General features: G+C 43.8%; 1 protein-coding gene across 4 annotated transcripts in view; it reads right to left on the minus strand.

The window, feature by feature from the left end:
• Nucleotides 1–18550, minus strand: part of COPS4 (COP9 signalosome subunit 4) — a 260796-nt gene that overhangs the window by 224575 nt on the left and 17671 nt on the right. The gene's annotated exons all lie outside the window — the stretch shown is intronic.

Genomic DNA, 18550 nt, shown 5'->3' on the forward strand with positions numbered 1-18550 from the left:
TTTCTCCTTCAATGTAAAATGTGCAATGCAGCATATATTGAAAGTGAAAAAATGAGGAGAAATGAAAACCATTCTCCTTGTTGCGGCTTGCTACACCAATTGGAGAATGGTGCAGCATTCACACACATATCCAGATTTATGATTTATGATAAATCTGGAGATGTGTCACATTTCTGGAGATGTGTCACATTTCTATTGGTTACACATTTCAACCCTTTCCAATTGACATAACTTTGAACCCTACCCCCAATCTGCTTACTGCCTGTTACCATAGTAACAGTTCATGGAACACTCAACTGAACACACAGGTCACAAGTTCAGCACACAATGTTGCTAATCCAAACAGCAAGTGTGCTTGACTTTTCAAAATATCAGCTTATCCTATCTAATGTTCCTTTCAAACAGTTTTTACTAACCAATAAGAAACATGCTTTTGAAACACAGAAACATGCACCCTACTTTTCAGTCTATAATGTTCTCAAACAGCCAATCATTTCTCTTCTTTCTTCAAAACTGCATCTTATCCACCATTTTAGAAATATCTTAGTTTTCAAACTGCCATTTCACATACAGACACCTTCTGAGTGCATACAGACCTCCCTTCAAGATGCTTAGAGTGTGGATTGTGGGACACAGCTATATTTTCTGGAGCCAAAAGGTATGCAGAAAACAGAGGTATTGACAAAGACCAAGCTTTGCCAAATGTAGACATTAAATGGATTGGTAAGAGAAGATTAGATTAAAGTGGCACCAATTGATGCCATTGGTTAAATCCTTAATGCATCTCCAACACCCTGACCTCATAATTGTGCACTGTGGTGGCAATGACCTAGGCACTTTGACTGGGGTAGGTCTGGAAATGCTTATGAAGGACACCTTTGGAGAATTGATATCACTTTTTCCTCAAACTGCCTTTGTCTATTCTAACATATGCCAAAGACAGAAATGGAAGTGGTCCAATCAATTTTTTCCACAGATTGAGAAAGCTAGGAAACATGTCAATAAAGCGGTTTCTGCTCATCTCCGAGATTGTAGGATGGGGTCCATTTACCACAACAATCTGCGTTTTAATCTGGATGGCATCTATAGGAGAGATGGTGTACATTTTACAGATGAGGGTAACAGAGTCTTCCTCATCAACTTTAGACTCTGCATAGGTACTTACTTATTGGTACCAAAATCTCTCAAACACAAGGGCTCTTTTCAGAGCCACCCGAATCTAAACACATAACCTTGATATATATTTAAAAAAAAAAAAAAAATTCTTGGAGTCGCGCACTCAACACGATAGGAGTCGGGCACCCAACGCGTGCACACCAGAGGGCCGCACTGAGCGCCGCGCTGGATGCGCGACTGCTCTTTTTAAGTAAAATAAAAATGTGCACCTACCACTAATTTTATTCTCCCCGGGGACCCCATCCCCCAGGACCTAATTACAAAGTTGGGGACCGTGGTGGGAGCCCCAGTTCCACCACGGTCCCAGCCGGCTCCCCGCGTCCTTCGGGAGCCGGCATTGCATTTCCACATGGGGAGCTGCTAACATGCAGCTCCCCGTGTGGAAAAGCAATCTGGTTTGCATTTTGAAAGAGAGAGCAGGGAAACCTGCAGTCAAAATCCAAACCAGTTTGCTATGACAAGGCGGGAGCCTCTGCTCCCACCCTGCCATAGCAAACAGCAGTGTCCAGGGGGTGGACACCCCGGGACACTGCAGGAGTCGGCCCTGGGAGGTGGTGGTCCCCAGGGCCATGACAGGCTCCAGGAAGGGGTCCTTATGGGACCCCCTAAGCAGGTCTAGGGGGTCAGGGTGTTTCTACCCTGCCCCCTATTTGTGTTTTGCGCACTTTTTTCAAGAATTTCTTGTGCCTCGGTTCTACTGAGGTACAAAATGGCTGCCAACACTTCCTGATTTGGAGTGTTGACAGCCAATTAGCCTGCAGCTCGGGAGGGTGAGCGGATCCACCGCGGCCATTATTATACATGTGATTTTACTTTTGATTTTCTCGCGAACTACTGAACGGATTTACAGCATTTAACCAAAAGGCACGACTCTGAACCAAGGGCTACTACTCTTTGCCAAATTTGGTGTAATTCCGTTCAGCAGTTCAGGCTGTAGCTGCGACTAAAGGTTCATATGGAAAATTGCATGGGGAAAACACGTTTTGAGACCGCCCTTTTTTCTCGGCCCGCTTGACGAATCACCCCGAGACTTTCAGGATAGGAGCAGATTAGAGCTGGGCAAAAAGTTTTGAAAACTTCACGAAGATTTGTCAACTGGCGCCAAAGATATTGGGAAAAGAATGTTCCGGGTTTCAGTGAGTTTTTTAATAATGGCCAGCCATGAATACAAGATTTGCCAGAGAAATAATATAGCTGGATACCCTCGAACCCACCAAGGGTTGGTGGGATGAAAACATTAACAGAAACAAACGGAAAACATTTTAACAATAATTGAACATAAAGAGTTGCGCATGAGAGACCCTGTGCCCTCCCCAGACCACCACCCACAATATATGACATACAGATGTCAAGTAGCAATAAAGCCTGTTCAGCATTCCTGGCCATTTGGGTGTATTTCCCACATTAATGTGTGTGCTCATAGTATGGACGGGTCCAAGTGTTATCCCCCTGTACTCTGCCCACTTCTGCCATATCTTTGAGTGTTTCTGGGGGCACCCCTTCACCTGAAAAACTGCCACCTCGAGTCCCATGAATAAGTCTATGCCCCTCAGGAAGTGTAATATTTTAAATATATTGGGTATTTGTTTACAATATTGGTATAATTTGAGGTTGTACATAGAGCAATTATTCTGCTGGAGACACAATGATTTCTAGCATGTTTTAGAGAGGAATTATGAAAGTCCTTTGTCTATGGCAAGTGGTTTTCAGTTATTGCTAGTTGTTTGTGTCTTTCCCCGATAGGCCAGTTTTTGGTTTAAATAAGCAGCCTCGTTCAGACATGCTTTTTCCAACTCTCTGAGTAGGAACACAGTGTTGCTGCTAGTTCTGAGGATAAAGTGAGAGTACTAGGGGCGATGTAATGATTCCAGGGGAACATGATTATCAGCAGTATCTTTTCTTAGATATTCAAGTTCTCCTTGTCTGTTGCTGTTTTCTGTTCCTAGGAACCAACTGATGAACAGAGGAGAATTTTAATACCATGTTTGTACAAATATAAATGGCGATTCCGGATTCCTGGAAGGGGGCTGAGGTCGTCACGATTTTTAAAAAGGGCTGTCGGGAGGACCCAGCAACTACCGGCCCATAAGCCTTATAGATTCTACTCAGAAGGTTGCTGGGAAGGTGATTCTAGGGAGAGTGCTCCAGTGGGAGGTTGAAAATAACATCCTCTTGGGAGTTCCAAGCAGGGTTTAGGACAGGAACGGGCACCATTGAGCAGGTCTTCAGACTAATGCTCATATACTGGAAGGTGGTAGTGCTAGGCAAAGGCAGACTATCTCGCTTTTATTGATTTAAAGACTGCCTTTGACATAGTACCCCGTGACCGCCTAAGGGCGGTACTTTCTGATCTGGGGATGCCGGGCTATATTTTGTCCTTGTTGGTGAAGTTGCATTCTGGGAATTTTGCCCAGGTGAGGTAGGGTACTGTTCTAACCAACTTTTTGGGCCCTTTCTTGAGGGAAGGTGATTGGAGGTGACTTTAGTTTACTATCATTCTAATAGAAGGATTAGAACCGTAAATAGAGCCTATTCACAAGGCGTGTTGACACAATCCCGTACCCTTTTCCTTAGATCAGGGCTTATAAATCGATGTTAAGGGATAGATTCATGAGTATTAGTGATAATCCATCCTTTTGTAAGAGTGTTAGTATACTTTTCATGGAGTTATGCTGATTTCGGGCCTTGTAGGCCTCAAACGGGAGAGACTCCATCTTTCTTTCTGCCCCGGCAGCTTGAGATGCTTTAACGTCAAATGTAATGTTTTAGTTACGAGGTGTTGTTCGCTTGGAGAGAACCGGCTCAGGCTGGCCCTTATCGAAAGACTGTATTTTTCTCCATGCCGAAGACATAACATCAGGCCGGCCGGCTGAGAACGTGTCCTTAGTACGGGGAGGTACAAGAATTTGGTGGGCGGCAGGTTACTGGTCGTAACATTCCATGAAGGGACAAGCTTCCATATTAGCGAAAGCATGAGGCAGTGAGTCAGTCAGTCTGTAGGCGGCAGCTAGTAGTTAGCATCAATGCAATTAATTATTTCAAGGCAGACAGTCGCCATTTTGAAGTCCGAGAAAGACCGAGAAGCTGATACTCTCTTAGAAAGATTGAAGTTATCTTAGCTGGAGCAGCTGGCGAGCTTTGACATTAAGATCAGAGCATACAGAGTGAAGCAGTTAAGTTGAGAGAACGAATACCAGAGTGATAGAAACGGAGTTATAAGATTGAAGTGGAGACAGTCCGTGATTGAGAGGAGTAGTGCAGAACATCCAGAGAGAAAGCAGCTGATAAGAGAAAGGTTCCAGTGACTTGGAGGGAAACAGAGGAGACAGAGCATAGCGGTGCAGACGTGTATTCGTGACTGCAGAGGTGTGACCCTAAGACGAGCCAAGGCACAGACGAGAAGGGAACTCAGATAACTGCTGAGTCCAGACTTCATATTAATAAGGTGACGTCGGCCCTTTCTTATTAGCGTGCACACATTCTAACCTTTCATTTTCCTTTTCAGGCTATATGTTGTAGTATAGTATTATATTGTTATTGTTATTATAATAATAAAGGAACCCCAGTTCTTAGTGAACCAGTGTGTATATACTTCATTCTTATACAGTAAAGTTAGCCTTTCTTCTAGTCAGCTGCTGTTGCATGAACGGATGCTACCCCCAATCAGGTAAATGGTAACTGAATAATTAGGGAGAGAGGAGCCCTTGAAATAGAGAATAAGTTGTACACCGTGTATTTCGGCCATTCTTGTGTGATCCAAAATATTGTGGTATTGTACCTCTAGTGAATAATGAGAGATTCCCCAACATGAAGAGCTAATGGTATTTATAGGAAAGTGATCGTCGTTGTAAGGCGGCGTTAATGAGAGCATCGGGAGGGAAACCGATGTGTAATGAGATCGTCTCCAGAGAAAGAGGCGTTAATGAGAGCATCGGGAGGGAAACCGATGTGTAATGAGATCGTCTCCAGAGAAAGAGGCGTTAATGAGAGCATCGGGAGGGAAACCGATGTGTAATGAGATCGTCTCCAGAGAAAGAGGCGTTAATGAGAGCATTGACTGAGGTCGATGTGTATACCCACAGGATTGTGGCTAGAGAGAGCACTGGTTGCAGCCAGTGTGTAATGGTAAGTAATCAGAACTGCCCCAGGGTAGATTAGTCTGGGCCCATGTGGTCGTGAGACTATATTGTATGAGTGTGGTATGGTAGAAGATCTAAGCATGTATATTGCTAATTCCCCATCCTTGGGTAGGAAACATAGATACCTGTTGTAAATAGGTCCTAAGGAGGGAGGTGGTTACGTTTCGGCTGGGTTAGTGGTGCTCTGGTGAGCTGATTCTATCTGGTCCGAAAATCCGGTCGTTACAGGTACCCAGGGTCAACAGACCGAAAAAATTACTGTGAATAGGGGGGTCCGCCAGGGATGTGTCCTTGCCCCCACTCTGTTCTCATTGTATGCGAATGGAGTGGTGGAGCACCTTCTGAGCAAACCATCTGACGCTCTGTCCCTGGCGGGTAAGAAAATACCAACCCTCCTATTTGCCGATGATACCCTCCTCATCTCAAAGTCACCCATGGGCCTACAGAGCCTTTTGGACAATTTCCAGATCTTCTGCACCAGTAGGGGGCTTAAGATTAACACCGATAAAACTAAGTATCTGGTTTTGAATCCACCCAGAAAGCTTGGCCAACCCCCTGTATTGAACTATATCCCCCTGGAAAGAGTCCGGGAATTTGACTACCTGGGCATCCGCTTGGCTGACTCTATGCAGTGGAGCCCTCACCTCCAAAAACTGTTGTTGGGCCATAAAAGGGTTGTTGTGTCACTTCTTAAAGAGCAGCGCTAGTCCTCCTTTAAACCTATTGCCCCTGTTCTAGACATTTATAAAGCAAGAGGAGTCAGTGCAGAGCTATATGGGGCTGAACTTTGGGGTTTTTCCAAGATCAATCTCCTCTCCTGCTCTGAAAACAAATTTTTTAAGGAGCTGATGTCCCTCCCTCAGAGCACAACAATGTTACCCCTGCTGTTGGATATGGGCTGCCGCTCGATTAGTGACCAGGCCCATCTCCGACCGCTACTATTATGGGCTCGCCTATGGAGGGTGCCTGAACTTGTTAGTTATGCGGAAGGACTGTCAGAAATACTGGGTATGCTGGGCTGGTCCGAAATAGGGTGGCTTAGTAATGTCAAAACTCTGCTTGGTGATTTGGGTCTTGCAGACGCTTGGTCTTCCAGATGTGCCCCCCCGAAAGCTGCCCTCAAGACGATATACTGGCAGTTGGTAGCCAACAAATCAAACTCCAATCCCAAGGAATGCAGAACCACTATGGAGTTCCTCAAAACTAAGGATGTACCCTTATACGAACCCTACCTGGACTTGATCTCAAAGCCCTTTGATAGAGCCCTGTACTTCAGGTTTAGGGTGGGTCTTCTTCCCCTAAAAGAACTGTCGGCCCGAAGGAACATTCCGGGGCACACTACTCCTTTTTGCATATTTTGTACATCCAGAGTGGAGTCTATTGCCCACTTTTTATTTGAATGCCCGGCCTACAAATCTCCAAGATCTATGTGGTTAAAACCATTATGTAGAGGGCTGGCTACCAGACACTACAAAGACGCTTTACGAATACTAATGTCAGTTACCCGTCCGCTGTTTGTTTGGGGTATGGCTAAATACTTGGGCTGGGCATGGTCAATTAGACTTAAGAGATAAAAATCATTGTTTAATTGTGGTCATGTATTACGACCATTTTATCTAATTTATTGGAAAGCTTTTTTATTCTAATTGTTAGCCAATGTTTTTAAATCATGGTGTTTTACTATTTTTTCTTGTAATGCTTTTAAGATATTTTTTTATTGAAATAAAGCTAATTGACTGACTGACAAATACACAGCGAGTGGCATCATATAGCTGAATGACTTTGGCCTTGTTCAAGCTTGTTTTCAACTCTGACCAACATATTGTTACACCTACATGTATGTTTATGTAAATGATTTCAGATGCGGTTTCATTTTTCTTTCATAGCACGTGTAATTTATGTGAGCAAGGATTTTTAGTCAAAGGTTTTAACTTTATTTCGAACACATTCTATGGAAGAGGCTCAGAGGTGATAAGGTAAACACTTCTCCTGAACCGCTGCCTCCTTGGCCCTATCGTAAGCCTCTGGTTCGTTTCCTTTTTTATCTTCTCATCTCCACTTGTGCTTTTCAGATTTTTTACTGCGAAAATCAATTTTAATGAAGTGCTCTGTACTGTTTGCCAACTGTATGATATTAATAACAACGCAATGACTTTGGGATGAAAATATTATTTAAGCTGTACATACACTTATGAGAAATTCCTTGCCTACTGCTTCAGGATGTGGAGAGGTTGTTTTAATGTTATGATAAAGTCGAATAGCATGTAATTGTGTGCAATAATTGGCATGGAAGACTAGTATTACTATGCAGCATTAGATCTTAATTCATGTTCGTGTACACTATGAAGTGTTCTTGCAATCATGATCTAATGGGCCTCAATGAGGTTCAAGACAACTGAACTATTATCTTTAGAATCACAATATTGATTAAGGAGATACTGTGTACTGAATGCAACAAGTGACTGGTTTAAAAAAAATAATGTAGAGTAGGTGATGGGAGCCCCCTTATGTTGACGGCCTCTGAATAATTAGTGGATTGTAACTGATGTAATTAAGACAAAGTATGACAGAAAGTATGACATGTCTATGATGCACTACCTTTAGGAGAGAATAGTTTTACAGACTGTCTATTAATTGGTGAAGCTGTATTTCACAGTAGTACCCTATAACTGTCAACCCTCCATCAAGTCCTGAGGATGGTCTCTTTGAATGGCTAAAAGGGGATAAAAAGGACAAACGTCAGAGAATGAGCTCTAGAGGGCAGTAATGAATTTGGATGATGGAAGATACTGACGCCTCATTTTCAAAAACAGCTGGACTTGCAGGACACTATCCCTTGGCCTGCCTTCCTTTATTGTAGGTTTTCTAACTTTGTCAACATATTTAGTGATTATGTGTTTTAGAGGGAAGTTGTGATGGGGTTGGTTTACTCCACCCCAAAAGGAGATATAGATAGGGTATCTGTACAAAAGTGTAATATAATCAAACTTATTTTCTCTCCTTTTTGCATTTAAAGGTCAAATAAGGGGATACATCATTAATAGATTTATTTAATGAACAAGGGGCATTCTGATTTTGATATTTGGCTAATTTTAGGGAGGCACAGAAGGAAGATCACTGCTCCTACTTGTAGACTGAGAAGTTTGTTTGTTCTTCGCAAAATGTTAAAGGCTCACCCTCGAGCCTGAGATGAGGTAAAAGTGAGTTCAATAGTGCAGGTCCTGGAAGGATGTTGTGCCAAGTTTTTTGTACCCGGATTGGAGGATTATGATCTCAGGTGACATTGCTGAGTTTTGTAGCTGGAGATCTGGTTATAAATCACATGGCATTTATTTATTTTAAGTTGGATGCTAATTTAGTTTCTGAAGGCAAATGCTGTAGCACATCCTAAAACGGTTGCAACGAATTCTTAGGCTTTATCTTCTCTTTAACAGGGACCAAAATAAAGCCTTAAAACACATTTGTAACGCTGCTTTGCCGTTATACAGTTTTTGTCCTCAGAGTCTGGACTCGAGATAATTTCACAAATTGTTATCCTCCAAACAGATGCCAAGTTAATCTTTATTCGATAGTTTAAATCATAAAAGACACAATACAAACATAAAAAGTGTCATAAAATGATCACGTGAACATGACGAAAAAAATAAAAAGAGAAACATACCAGTTAAATTCCATAAGAAAGAAAAAAATTTACACAAGATAAAAAAGGTATGTTGTCCATATCCATGCCATAAAATCATACAATTCAGTGCAAGATTAAATATCATAATTATCGAACATTTTCCTAACATGTATCTAACAATTAAAAACCAAACCATAATAATGTAATAGTTTGGAGTTAAAAATGAATCCTTATAGAAGGCAATTTACTCAGGATTCTATCATAAGGACGAGCCTCTCAGCCAGATGTACATAATTAAGAAGGTGGTGCGGATACTGAGGAAGCCTCCAGGGTTATTCTACGTAATGCCCAGGTCCAGCTAAGAAATGTTGCCATGGCAATTACTTTGTCTTCCCGAGTATTGGTTTTCAGAATACGCAAAGCAATTCATAAAATCTGGTGCCAAGATTAGAGCACATCGGCTTAAGCCACCTGTGTCGCAGACCAATATATGCTGGGCACACAAACAGTACATGAGCTATTGTCTCCGCCATTGAGGGGCTCGTGGGACAGTGAGTATCTAAAGCGTCGTTCCATTTTGCCGTGAAAGATTTCAACGGAAGAGTGCCCACTCTAAATTGGTGATATAACTTCCTGTCACCTGGCCTTGTGATAGAGTTCCAATAAGCTTCTCGCCTTTTGACCAGCTTATGCTCCATAAAAAGGCCAGTTAGGGAGCTACTATTCACCAGTTACATAGAATTCCTAATGATCATGTCCCAGTAAATTGCTTTGTACTCGTTTTTATTCGGAAACAAGTTCTCTATTGGGTCATCCCACAGGTGGCCAAGCCCCATGTCAAGCAATGTGCCCTTAAGCTTTTGCAACCATATAATTTTCGAAGACATGTCTGCTTTCCTAATATACATTACTGCATTGGCGTAAGATGCTAGCTCTGGTGTTGTCCACAGCCTTCTCCAGTAGGCTAAGGGTCTAAAACCTGCATCCTCATCAAACGGAGTAAACCTAAATCTAACAGTAGGGGCTTAATTGGAGTAGATTGGGGCAGGGTGGTTAATGATTGCAAGAACTTGTTATTTGCAAGAACTAGGGGAGATAAATTATCGAATCCCCAGAGCTCTGCACCATAGATTATGGATGCTCTGATTTTTCCCATTATACATAGCTAGTGCAGGCCCCACCAGTTTAGTGTGTGAGAGTTGGTGTTCTTTTAGTAGAGCTCCTGCTAGCTGGTTGACTAGCAGGGGTTTCCAGTTCATCCTCTTACCCATAGTTACTCCTAGGTAAGTAAAGGTATCCGTTTGTTCCAAGATGCAATATTCATTACCACTCTGCCCTTAATTGTTCTATGTTTATGCAGCACCTTGAACTTTGACTTGTCAACGTTAATTGCCAGTTCCTGGTCGTTGCAAAAAACAGTAAATCTATCTAGGGCACGTTGCAGACCAGATTGTGTTTTGGACAAGATTAGAGTATTGTCAGCAAACATTAAAAGTGGAACCAGAGATCCGGCAAGAGTTGGAGCATCAGATGGAAAGTTGGTGTAGTAGGAGATTACCTTATTTATAAAAAGGGAGAATAGAGTAGGGGCTAGGACACACCCTTGTCGCACTCTCCTATTAACTGGGAAACTATCTGTTAATTCACCTTGTTGCCCCCACCTTACCTGTGCATAGTTTGCTTTATGCAATTTAATGATAAAAAATAAAAGCTCTGAAAGGCATCCCGGCCTCCTTTAGAGAATCCCATAGCTCATGACGAAGCACTAAAACAAATGCTGATTTTAAATCAACAAATGCAGTGTATAGGGTCCCCCCAGATAGGATCACAGTACTCCAATAGATCATCATAAATCTAAAAACTTGGTCAATGGTGCCGACGTGTGACCGGAAACCCGCTTGATAGGTAGACAGTACCTCCTGATCAATTATCCATTTGTTAACTCTACCTAGCACAAGTCTAGCCACAATTTTTTCCAAAGTGTCAATTAGGCTTATCTGCCTATAGTTGCTTGGACTGGCGCGGTCCCCCTTTTTAGGTTTCGACCTGGCGAGGGGCACGCAGTGCCCCTCCCAGATGGAAAACTTTTGTCTTCAGTAGGGATGTTTGGACCGCCTCTGTTTCCAATTGGCTAGCTCCATAAATGGAGACTAGCCATTGGGAGACAGAGGCTGTCAATCACGCTTTCTTGCGAAAACGCGATTCGGGGGCGTTTCTCGTTCTTGTTTTAAGCCCCGCTCCTTTGTCCTGGGCCGCGCTGTGATTGGCTGCTGGCCCGGGACACCCGTGACGTCATTTCCCGGGCCGCGCTGTGATTGGCTGCCGGCCCGGGACACCCCCGTGACGTCAGCCAATCACAGCACGGCCCGGGACCTGACTTGTTTAAATTTGATTTCTTTACTTTTCATATATTATCCTTTCCCCAGTCATTGCCACTTTTTGCACGTTTGGATACTTTGCTAGATTGCTTGGGCCTCCCGTTTTGTGGGTAGTATGTCTTCCCTGTCTACTTGCGGAGCGCTGACGCGATGACGTACACTGGTTTACTGGCTCCTGATAGGACCGTAGTTCAAAGTTTGAGACGTTGGCAGCCTAGACTACGTGATAGCACTGCTCACACCGCCCGGCCATGGCGGTAAATTTAAATCAATGATCATGAGTGATCCCGCTCTGCCGTAGCGTGGGGAGTTTGTATAAAGGGTGGCTGGATAGTTTGCGGGCAGCACGGCAAATCATGGGGGGAGCGCCGCATATAACAGTCACTTAGCCAGAGGGAGCGCTGCAAATAACCGTGGCCGGGGAGCGCACATTACCGTGGCTGAACCCTGCAAATAATCGTCCGGACCAAGCTGCCACCGTAGAGTCAGGGTGATGCGGCCTCAGCAGGCAGCCTGCCTGCGGCCATGAATCAATGCCGCAAGAGTCACCAGGGGGTCCTGCACACCGTGGTGCTGCTCTGACCAACAGACAGTGCGGGAGGAGACAAGAGTGTCACGCACTGTTTCCCCGACCTGCCTGCGAGTTTCGTTCAATATGCAGCAGTAAGTATAACGATGCTCATGCCTCTAATCAATGCGGTGTGCGTGGACTGTCCCGCTTGTTCACTTTGCAGTAGAGAGCGTGCGGCCCTTCGCCGTGTGTCATGTTGTCCATTGCACAGTAGCTCCCTGTGTAATCTGCTCCCTCTTTCCCTCTGCTTATGCTCCCTGTGTCGTCTTGTCACATCACCCTTTTACTGCTTGCTCTTTAGAACACAAGAGCGGCAAAATATGCACCAGCGCGGAGCAGTGGCTGTCACCATCCACAAGAAGAAACTTGCATAAGAAGCGACCTGTGGCTGACAGAGAATGGCCACGCCTATTGGTTTATACAAGTTTAAGCCACAACAGGCTGGGTTGACGGCCGATAATACCTATACGAAGGGTGCACTTAAGAGAGCAGAGCCGGTCTGTTTAACATCCCCCCCCCCATTCCTTTTAAAAACAAAACACCATTGCAAAGCAAGCTTTGCTACGAGTGCCTCCGAACGATCGTACAACATCTAATGTAAATCTAATTCAAAGAGCTTCATTTCTTTCTCGCGCTCTGCAAGGCACAGTTCGTGTCAGTAACAATTGTTAATAGTTATAGTCTCGGTGTCGCCTCAACATCCCGTGATTCTGGACAAATCATTTAATCTCGCTGGGCCTAAAAAAAAGTTGGATCTGTAATGTAGCTGATGATGCTCATGCAAACAGTGCACCAATTCTGAGTTTGTGCTATACAAAACAAAAAAAACAGTTTCAGGCACTATCACCCTTTAAATCAACACATCTAAATCAGCAAAGGGCAAGGGAACACCAAAGATTCAGTCCTACCAATTTGTTTTTTCCTGGTCCATGTGTGATGTGGTGCTCAAGTCTTATTATTTTCTTTAAATTCTGGGACTTGTAGTCTTGCTCACTCCATTATAAAACAGGACTAAAAGTCTCAGAATTCAAAGAAAACTCTAGATTGGAATTGATGGAAGTGGGAAACTTGGTCGCTATGAAGATTCTTTCACATTGTTTTAAATCCCTTTTATTGCTGGTATTTGTGCAGCACTTTCAACCATTGTTATGGCACTATTTTCATCTGTGCAGATCTAAAGAGACCATTGTTTAATAATGTGTGTTGCGATTTGGTTATTTGCTGTTATTAGGTATTTCATTCACTCTTTAGTTACAATTGGAATTTGTGTAGTAGAAATGTGCATTGGTCTTCACAGGCACATACCATGGCCACATGAACTCTGGTGCCACACAGTGAATGATTGATAGTAATTACCCATATGTTGATCCTGAGCACATATACCATGTGGTTGTCTCTGTCACGATAAACTCGAAGTGTCACAAATTTGGCTACAGAATGTCACTCCTGTGTACACACTGAAACTATGGAAATGCCACACATAAGCAAAGTGAAAGCTTGGCAGCTATATAATCTTATTCACCATGTCTTCCTAATGTAATTTACATTTAGGAGCATGTCATTCAGCCTAACATTACAGTTTGAGACTTCTCCATTGCACAGTGTGTCACTGACTGCAGTACAATCTGGTTACAATGGGATCTGGAGCTTTGCAGCCCTTTTTAGATCTTAGAGATTCTCGTTGCAGGAAGGGGTGTTATTTCTGATTTAAAAAATTCCCTTGTCTTCGGTGCTTGATTTTGCTTGTGAGAAAGTGTCACTCATAGTTGTTGAAATTTCACTCATAATTCCGCTGAAAATATGAAAATGTCACACATAGCTATCTGAAAACTAGGCAGCTATGATCGCATCAGTACACAGACGTGCAGGAACCTGAACTCGCTGTGTTTCGAGTGCAGCTCTTTTATTCTCTCTCTCTGTGATTGATGCTCTGGCTCACAGCTCTTGCTTGTTTATGTGCTATCAGCTGTTATAATCTGCCCCCTTCCCCCCCCTCTTGAATTCAATATTTTACGGCACAGACAGAAATTGGATGACAATGGTAGAGCGCCAAAGGCACAAGGACAGACATGGTTAAGGAGGTTATAAGTGTGCGGAACCAACTGCTTCTGAAGGTGTCCAGGGTCTTGTGAGATATGAATAGACGATGGTAAGACCATTTTTCCTTAAGTTCATATTGTGGCGTCACATGGATAGTGAGATGTGCTAACCTAGAGCTTTTCGAGAGAAAGGTTGGAGTTATTTCTGAATAGAAGTCCCAAGTACAGTGACTGTTTCTTAAAATCGTTCAAAGATCTGTATTATATTTTATTAGCTTTTTCACATTCACAATCGTGAAGCACTGCAGCACTGACAATTTAAGCTGCATTAGTGTCGTTGAGCAGTATAATTTGAAGTAATTCTTGCTAAATACATGCACAACAAACTATTTAAAACCGTGCACATTATATTTTATCGTCAAAGCAACAGCTGCAGCCCAGCATCAGTACACAGACCTGAAGGAACCTGAACTCACTGTGTCTCGAGTGCAGCTCTGTGTGGAACATGGTATTTACAATATGAAATTGACTTACGTAAAATATAAACACAGGTTGCATATTTTAGAATTGTCTAAACGTGCATCTTTCAGCCGCCGTATAGTTGCCCATACTTCAAGGTGCAATAAGGTGGGGGGAGAGGGGGCTGGCCCCGCCCGGAGGAGTGTCGCCTCTTTCCATTTTCTCTTTGATGGATCATTACCGTCCCATGGACTCCTTGCATTGCCATGCATGAGAGTTTATTTTTCTTCTAAAATACACAATGAATTGTCACACATTAAGTTATGTATGCCCCGCAGGCACCATATACTCAGATCCACCCTTCCTCTAATTTGATTTCCAATGTATGAGGGTTTTTAGGTTTCGACCTGGCCGTAGCACTGCGAAGCAGTGCTACGCCCAGGCGAAAACTATTGTTTACAGTATGTGGGACTTGAATCCGCCCCTTCTTCCATTGGCTAGCTCCATAAATGGAGGCTAGCCATTGGAAGACATCGTTGTCAGTCTTTTTTTCTCGGTCAGAACGCGAATCGGAGGCGTTTCTGACTTTTTTTAAGCCCCGCCCCTTGTTGACGTGTGTCCCGGGCCGCGCTGTGATTGGCTGCCGGCCCGGGACACCCCGTGACGTCATTCCCCGGGCCGCGCTGCGATTGGCTGCCGGCCCGGGATCGGACTTTTCTTCTGTGCTATCCATATCTAAAAGGATAGATCATGTTAGGTAAGGTAACCACTCTCCGGAGTTCAATCTGGTGCACTTAGGAGAGGGCTTCTGTAGCTTTAACATGGAGTAACTGTATTGGGGCAGCAGTGTTTGAGTGGCTGACGGGGAAGCCCAGAGGGGAAAAGGGAATGTTTTGACTGCTGCTGACACCTGTGGCCTCATGGCATCATGGCATCCTCTCATATCATTATTATTATTTGGTTGGCCTGCGTCAGCAGTGGGCCGTCCTCGCCGGGCTGCTGTTGCCATGGCGAGGTAGGATTCCTGGGCTCTCGTAGCCTGCTAGGGATTACGTCTGGGAGCCGCGCGCGCACTGAGCATAATGTGACATGGCAGGGCACCTCAGGTGTTGCCGGGCGCTACTAATGGGGAATGACCCGTCCGCTCTCCGGTAAGGCGACTCTTGGTGTGTCCCTGTAACCGCTGCAAGCGTTGCAATCATAACAATGACAGTGCGTGCTTTGGGCTGCACTGGTTGTCTCCCTTATTGAGTGAAACTTCCCCCCTCCTTCTCAGAATGTATTTATGGTGTGAATTTGCACGCGTGTTTTTTTTTTTTTTTTAGCAAAACCTGTTAACTGTTGAGCTTTTTTTTATGGTGCACCCTGCATGTTTGGTTTGACGAGGACAGATGTCATTTGGTAATTTTTTACTTTATGCAGTGCCCGCTGTTTCTTCTGCACAATTGTTGGGTAACTTTTAGCTAAAGGATGCGCACCTTATGGTTTTACCAATATTTATGCTTTTTATAGCGTGCGTTAACTTCCTCGGTCTCCTGACTCAATTTACTCAGAGTTCAGTCAGTATGATAGCAAGCAGACATTTTTAGGCAATGGATATAATTTATAATTATTTTTTTTAATTGGGGGCACAATGGGTACAGGAAGAGCCGGTTATACGCCGCGCATCAAGTATATGTATTGTTCACGCATGACCCACGGTTTGACAATTCTTTTGGCTTGGTCGCACGGCTTGAAGATTTTGCCTTTTTAATTTTCAGACAGTGGTATTGTGTAATGTTTGGAACCCCCAGGATTTTCTGCACGCCTGCATTGTCGAGTGCTGCCCTGGAAATGCAGATCAAGCACGAAAATAGGACGCCGTGTAGTCCGCTGTAAATCTGTAACCGGCTGACGTTGATAAACATTAGCTCAGCATAACAGGCATTAATTTCCCAGCAGAGCGGCAGTCGCAGCCAAGCCACAAACACACGCGCATTTTACATGAATGAAGGGAATGACAGGCCTCGGTTATTCTTTCCAGCCCTGCTTCGGGAAAGCCCCGGTCTCTTCTTTTCAGGGGCTCTTCGGTGCTGCTTTCAGAGATACCATGCACAGGCCGGCAGCCTTGTGCACAGCATAAGGGCATTTGGGATCAGTTTAATCGGCACTATTTGTAGTTTCCTCTGCTAAGCCTATTATGTAACCGAGTTGTTTTCTCGAAGAGCCACTTAAGTGCTGATGGGAAGGTTGACCCCCCCCCCCTCCCACCCCCATGCACTTTACAACGCTGCCCTTGAGTGACTCATCTTTAGATATTACATTTTTTAATACATAGGGAAACGTAAACACAAACGCAGGACCTCTAAAGAAAATAGATAATTACCTAGATACTAAAATGTGATTATTGATGAAATTTGGGTCCAAGCGTGTATTTTTCTCATAGTCGTTTTTATTATATAATAATGTAATACCGTAATGTACCCTGTCGTCGAGCAGTGCCAGTTTTGAGAACTAAAGGTCAGGGGCCTTTAAATGACTTGCCCTATATGACCTAATCTAGATCCCTCGGGACAGTGGGATTGGCACTTCCCTCTGCCCTGCTTTTACAGTTGAGCCTTCCAGACCTTTACTTCCTCTAACTTGGAACACTGTTTTGTTTGTGTGTGTGTGTATGTGGTGGATAACGTTTCTGGCCAATGGTGATTTCCTTACACCCACTGGCTTAGTGTTGCTGAAGTGCACAGAAATATTTTCTTCTATAGCAAAATGTCAGAGTATCGCTCGCCGGGTGTGAAATGTTCACCCAGACCTTGCTGGTTTGTTGCTCCCCCACCCCCCCCCCACACCTCTGTTCTTCTTGGTGATGGTAGTCGTAGTCCGTTGGTGATCATTGTAGAATTAGAGCAAGTATCAAAATGTGAGTTGGAAGGAAAAAAAAAGTTGGTCAAGCACATGATGAGGGACCCCGGGGTCAGGAAACTTAAGGTTTTGGGCAGTGAAGTGTGTCAAATCTTCGCAATATTAAATAATTTTTAGCGGAAATTGAAGTTGCTTCTCAATGAAAATGTGCATGTAAATGATAGAAGCTTAACTACTGCAGGCCCGGTATGGCAGCACGGCTGCGCTAATTAGTGTTATTAAACTAGAAGAATGTACAGATAGTTAATTAATACGGTTTGAATAGGATATTGTTCCTTCTATTTTGGATCTACACCAGGCCCAGGTCTTCGGTTGAGTAGTGGGCTGTGTGCTTCAGCTGCCGAGTGTTCATGGAGATTATTTTAATGTTTTCTGTAGCTCAGAAAATGTCGGCTTGTGCCTCTTGAAAGCGCGCGCACGCACACACACGTCTGTGCACGCTGTTAGTTATGCTTAGTTGATTTGCATAGACATGTGTAGGACTAGGTTGTATTTAGGGCCACTATTCCAGGGCAGAAACATAGTTCTGACTTGCTAGGGCAGTCATTGGAACAAAGAGTGCAGTATGTGGTGTGGATGGTTATTGGGGGAGAGGGGTAGCAGACAGGTGAGCACAGCAAGACAGTATGGCCATCTAAGCATTACACATTCCGCGACTCCTAAACCGAAAGGTCTACCTTGAAGGGTCCTTTCTGAACCGGTTTTTGAAGAGTAAGTAGGTTAGATGTGTCCAGAGGCATTGACTCAGCCAGTTTTAGTGCACAGTACTTTTCCTTCTAAGTGTCTGAAACCCGAAGTCAGTCTCTGCTGACTGTTCCCACCTTGACACTCATTCTAAAGAGTGTCATTGTTTCTCTGTATAAGCCAATATAAACTAGAAGTCCCACTGCATATTTTGGAATGTTCCACTACATCTTTAAAACTTTCTTTTTTCAAACCCTGGATTCTATTCTCTAGGTAGGCCTTGCTGTGTATTACAGGTTGTTTGATGGTTAGCATTTCAGATCTCTTAAGATGAAAGGTGCTATCTTTGCAAAGTAATAGTGTGTGGGAGCGAGTAGTAGGAAGTCTGGTGTTAAGAATGTAACCACCCTCTTCGCAGAGCCGCTGATTGCCAAAGGGGTGTATGACTATAGCTGATGTAAAGTTTATCTGGATCAGTGTTTCCAATGGGATGAATTTATGACCGGAATCAGAAGCGAGGCTGATGATAATGAAGTAACGTGCCTCATTATATGCTAGATCTGGTATTCCGTAAAAAGAAT

This window comes from Lissotriton vulgaris, chromosome 3_1 (assembly GCF_964263255.1).
Source record: "Lissotriton vulgaris chromosome 3_1, aLisVul1.2, whole genome shotgun sequence".
Taxonomy (NCBI): Eukaryota; Metazoa; Chordata; class Amphibia; order Caudata; family Salamandridae; genus Lissotriton; species Lissotriton vulgaris.